Below are 6102 nucleotides of genomic sequence, written 5' to 3' on the forward strand. Positions count from 1 at the left end.
CTTCAGCTATCAGGCTCCTCTCCTGTGGAACCATCTTCCAGATTCGGTCCAGGGTGCAGACACCCTCTCTTTGTTTAAGAGTAGGCTTAAAACTTTCCTTTTTGATAAAGGCTCGCCTTGGATCAGCCCTTAGTTATGCTGCTATAGGCCTAGACTACTGGGGGACTTCCCATGATTCACTGAGCTCCTCTCTCCTCCTCCTCCTCTCCATCTGTATGCATTCATGTAACATCAATGCATGTCACTAACTTTGCTTCTTCCCCGGAGTTTTTTGTGCTTTCTCATCTCGCAGGAAACCCTGGTTTGCAGGCTGAGCCTTCGTGGTCCTTTGCAGTCCTGTTGGCATCCTTCCTTGGCTATTGCTACTGCTATTGCTGCTGTTATTGTTATTGTTATGATTGTTGTTATTCTGCCCCCCCCCACCCCCCTTTCCCTCTTTCTTTCTCTCTCTCAACCCAACCGGTCAAAGCAGATGGCCGCCCACCAAGAGCCAGGTTCTGCTTGAGGTTTCTACCCATTAAAGGGGAATTTTTCCTTACCACTGTTGCCAAGTGCTTGTTCATGGGGGAATTGTTGGGTCTCTATAAATTAAAGAGTACGGTTTTGACCTGCTCTATGTGAAAAGTGCACTGAGATGACTTTTGTTGTGATTTGGCGCTATATAAATAAAAAATTTGAATTGAATTGAACAGGGGGAGACGAAGCGTTTTCTATAAAGAAATGGAAAAGGCTCTCCGCCCGCCCACCCCACTGGCTTCTTTCCCTTCATCTCAACCTCAACCCTGTCATCTTCATCAGGAGTGGAAAGGAAGATGAAAAAGAAGAATGAAGAAGCCATGCAAGAAAAACAAAGAAATAAAGAATTAAATGCTATTTGTTCCTCAAAGTTTTTTTTTTTATTATTTATTTTGAATGAGAAGTATGTTTAAGTTAAGGATGAAAGATTTTCAAGGTTTTAATATGATAGAAGACGTATAATGTACACTTAAGATTACAGCCTACATCTCCTGTACTTATCCTGTAACTACAAGGTAACTAGGGGGAACTAGCAGTTCTTTAGAATACAGCCCCCACACCCTGTAGTTACTCTGTAACTAAACATAACAAGAGGGGAACAACCAACATAACTTACTCTGTAGCTACAGAGGACAATGTGAGAACAGTTTGTTTCAATTTTACTTGCCATCAAACAAGGAAGAACAAAATAAATGAACTACAAAGTTTGCAATCAGAAGAGCATATGAACCATATATTTGTGTTCTGATTCATACCTCATGTTTTATCTTTAGCTATATTTATATTAGCTATAGCTATATATTTATTTCCTGGGATGAAAGGAGACCATGCACAGAGCTGAAAAAAGGATAAGTTTGCACCTTGAGGAGCCGTAATGCCAGATGAAAACAAATACCAAGGAAGACTTTCAACATTTTAATGACTTCAAAATTGTCAACATGTTTTTACGCATAAGTGAGTGACATCTTTGGTGGGTGAATTCTGTCCACCAGGTGGAGCCACGATGCCATAGACGAGTGTCAAGTGATGAAGTTTGCTGGTGAGTTGAATGACAGCTGAGATAGTCTTCAGAGGCCGAAAGCATCCATGACAACACACTGTCCCCTGGACCTTTGTTCCGAAGTAAACACACAGATGTACCCTGTAATTATTTTAAATGCCTCAAAATGAAAAAGGAGCTATGTATTTCACCTGTTTGTCGGTAATAAGGTAATTTTGAAATAAAATCACGTCAGATTTATTATGTGCTGCAGAAGTCATCACTCCATCTTCCCTGATACGTCCAGATTTTTACTCAGTTTTATGGTCATACTGTACCCTGTAATAACACCTAGTGGTTAAATAATAACTATTGTATTAGTTCTCTCTAAATTCTTCCCAAATTTCCAGATTATTGCTCAGTAAGTCGTACATACTCTGTAATAATAGAATAGGTACCTGATAGTTAAACAATAACTACAGTATAAGTAATTTGTAAGTTCCTAAATTGTTACCCCCTTATTCCATAATTTCACATCTTGTTCCCCTGTACAAATGTATTGGTACATACTGTGCTGGTACACCGTTAGTACAAAAGATTACACCATAACTGCAGAGTAATTACACTGTACATTGCGGGCTGTAATCTAAAGCGTTACCAAAATATTTTAATAAGAAACTACTGTAGATAGACTGGGTTGTTTCATAAACTAACTTACTTAACTAACTTAAGTGCCCTAAATTTAAAGAGATTAACCTGAAAGGCAGTTGTTTTTCATGGATTATGACATAACATAAAATTTGTTCTGTATTTTTACAGTTTATTTCATGTAATTTTGTGGTATGGTTAATTTCTGTAATTTCATGGCATCCATCTGGACACTTTGTTGCCAGATTTTTTACTGTTTTTTTTTTTTTTTTTTTTTTTTACTTTTTTTTTCTTTAAAGTGTATACTAAGAAAATCTCTTTCACTTTCAAACTATATTTATTTTTTAAATCTTAAATATTGTATTGTATTTATTGAGACAATGTAGTTTTAAACATAAATGTTAACATTTGGTGCACTGCATCAGAGTTAGCTTTAAAGCTAATTTTCATCTGCAGTCCCTTACAATTAAAACACATAACAGCACAGTAACAAACAGTACAAAGCAAAAAACACACAGGACACACTACACAAAATACAAAGCCACACACAACAGTACATCACATACATCCACAATGTCAACCAGAAATCAACATTGCAAGCATGTTAAACCAAAAGCGAGATTATTTGAGAAGACCATGAGATCAAATCCAGACTCAGTGGCCACAGAGCTGAGCAGCCTTCAGCAAATTATTCAACCTGGTTCTGAATGCACTGATTGAACTGCATCTCTTCATATCATCAGGTAGGGCATTCCACTTAGTTGTGCCTTTCACAGAGAAAGCTGACTGCCCAAATGCAGTGTGATGAAATGGTATGGTACAATATTGTATAGAGGATACTCTGGAGGATCGAATACTGAGCGAGTGTTCACAAAGTCACATAGTGGAGGAGGGGCCAAACCATTTAAAATTTTATAAACTAGGCACAAATTTGAAAATATTCTAAAATTCTCAAAGCTCAGTAAATTGTATTTCTCTAGTACCCTACAGTGATGGAAATGCATTGGCTTTTTGTCCAGAGTTTTTAGAGTTTATTTGTATAAGAACTCAAGAGGTTTTATGGCTGTTTCTCCAGCCTGCCCCCAACATGTGATGCAATAAGACATATGGGAAAGAATCATAGCATGCATAAATATCTTGGCTGTGTCCAAAGAGAAACAGTTTCTAATACGTCTAAAATTTGCTAAGTTGTACTTTATGATTTTAACTGTTTTTTTAAACATGTTTCTTACAGTTCAAATTTGGATTCAGTCTGCAGCTGTGTCACAATCCTGCTCACTCAGAAATATTAGCATATAATCTCCAATATTACATGAAAACTATGATAAGAATGTTCCATTGGTGCAAGTACACCATGAGAACAACCTATCTGCTGTCTTAATGTGCACAGTGTTACAAAAAAAACTTCCTCTTGCAAAAAGAACGATGATGTAACGATGATGTAATAATCACTGAGGGTGAATTCACACGGTGTAATATTTGAATGTGAGGGCAAAAACTGCTGTTCAAAGAAATGACTGATAAAAGCAGTAATGTTAGTGAAGATGGTCCTTGAGTAACAAACTAATGTCTGACTGGGATTATTTTCATCAAAATCTTTTTGACTCCTGTTAAAGTTTTTTTAGTTTGCCCACCTTCCCTGTCAGCTCCTCTATAATCCAAACTTGGTTGTTTATCATCTAAAGTAGTCAAGATTCAAGATTCATTTATTATCATTTTACAACACAAGGTTGTGTAACAAAATGTAATTTGTAGTCCTTTTATGCTACTCACAAAAACAGAAATGATATAATTGGATTAATGAATAATAAGTCATAAAAATAAAACTATTTTTATATTGGAGTGCAGAGGATGAATTGAGGAGTCTCAGCCTGAGGAAAGAAGCTGCTCTGTAGTTGGTGGTATGACAGCCGATACTTCTATACTTTTTACCAGATGGCAGCAGGGTGAACAGGCTTTGGCTGGGGTGGGTATGGTCTTTTAGTATCCTTTGGGCTCTCTCACCTCACCAGTATCACTGATGTTAGGTAGATGGATGATCACCCGTTGTAGAGCCTTCCTGTCTTGGGCTGGGCACATTCCATGCCAATTTGTGATGTTTCCAGTCAGGATGCTTTCTATTCCTCTGTAAAAGTTAACAAGAACTTGGGACAGGAATTTACCTCTCTTAAGTTTCTTTAAGCAATACAGTTGTTTCTGAGCTTTTTTTGTGGAGATGTGTGATGTCTATGATAGGTTTCTGTGATGTTGATTCCAAGGAACTTTGTTATCTCCCCTGATGTAGACAAGCGTGTGTGTCTTTGCCTCCTTTTTTCTAAAATCAACAGTCAGCTCCTTGTCTTTGTTGACATCGAGCAGTAGGTTTTTCTCTGAGCACCATTCTGAAAGATTATTGATTTCCTCCCGATATGAACTCTCATTGTTGTTTGACATCTGGCCGATGATAGTGGTGTCGTCAGCAAATTTCACAAGAGTTCTTTCCATGTTGGGGTTTGCAGTCATGGATGTACAGTGTGAATAGGAGGGGGCTGAGCCCTGGGGGGCTCCGGTGTTGAGCACTAGAGTGGAGGTGGTGTGACCACCAATCCGAACTGTCTTGGGTTTGTTTGTGAGAGAGTCCAATATCCAGTTGCAGAGGTTGGTACTCAAGCCCAGAGTGCTAAGTTTTCCAATCAGTTTCATGGGGGAGATTGTAGTAAATGCTGAGAATTAAATGCTGAAATCAACAAACAGCATTCTGATGTAGGTGCTGTTATTTTCAAGGTGTGCAACAACTGAGTGAAGGACAGTGTAGATGGCATCTTCTGTGGATCTGTTGGTTCTGTATGCAAACTGGTGAGTCCAGGCTGTCTGTGATGTTGTCTTTGATGTGCGTGAGAACCAGTTTTTCCAAAGCACTTCATCAGAATGGGAGTGAGTGCCACAGGGTGGTAATCATTTATACTAGACATTGCAGACTTTTTAGGTACAGGGTTGATGGTAGTTGTCTTGAAGCAGGTGGAAACACTCTCCTGTGACAGTGATATGTTAAAAATGTCAGTAATAATATCAACTAGCTGGTTGGCACGTATTTAGTACTTGGCCAGGGACGTTATCAGGCCCAGCAGCTTTATTCATATTCACTCTCAGCAGGATTCTTCTCACATCCACTATGGATACTGACAGTGGCAGGTCCTCTGGAGGCGGAGTGGACTTTACAGCTGACTCTTTGTTGAGGATATCAAAGCGAGCATAGAATGAGTTAAGCTCATCTGGCAATGTGGCCTCACACATTATGGGGGCACTGCTGCTTTTGTAGCCTGTGATGTTCTGGATCACTTGCCACATATCTTCGGTGTTGTTGGTGTTGAGATCTCTCTCCAGTCTCTGCTGATGTCTCTGCTTTGCCTCCATGATGTCAGCTTTCATTCTTGCTCTGGCAGTGTTCTGCACCTACCATTTAACAGCCAAGTATCTAGGGTGTTAAATGGTCATGCTTCCTTCCTCCACAATCATGCTTCCTTCAGCTGATGATATTATCTAAAATGTTTTTTTAAACAATTCAGATCTTATGAGAGTACTTGGGCTACTCTAATTCTCTTTACTCTGGCCTCAGCTATAAATTAATTGCATGCCTCGAAGCACATCACTCCCATTCTTGCATCTTTGCAGTGGCTCCCTGTGAGTTTTAGAATTGATTTTAAGATATTTCTTATTACTTTTAAGGCTTTGCATGATCACATCCCTAGTCGTATTGTTGATATGTTAATCCCTTATGAGCCACAGTGCAGTCTGAGATACTCAGGCAGGGGTCTCCTAGTTTTCCAACCACTTGCTTTGTTCACCAGATCTTTTTGGTCTGTGCCCCTCAGCTGTGTACCCTGTCTGAGTATCTCAGGCTAGCTACTCTGTAGCATCTTTTAAATCACTTCTTAAAACTCACTTTTATCTGATAGCTTTTTTTTATCTTGTTTTGGTCT

The sequence above is a fragment of the Thunnus thynnus genome, chromosome 10 (assembly GCF_963924715.1).
Source record: "Thunnus thynnus chromosome 10, fThuThy2.1, whole genome shotgun sequence".
In the NCBI taxonomy this organism is placed as follows: Eukaryota; Metazoa; Chordata; class Actinopteri; order Scombriformes; family Scombridae; genus Thunnus; species Thunnus thynnus.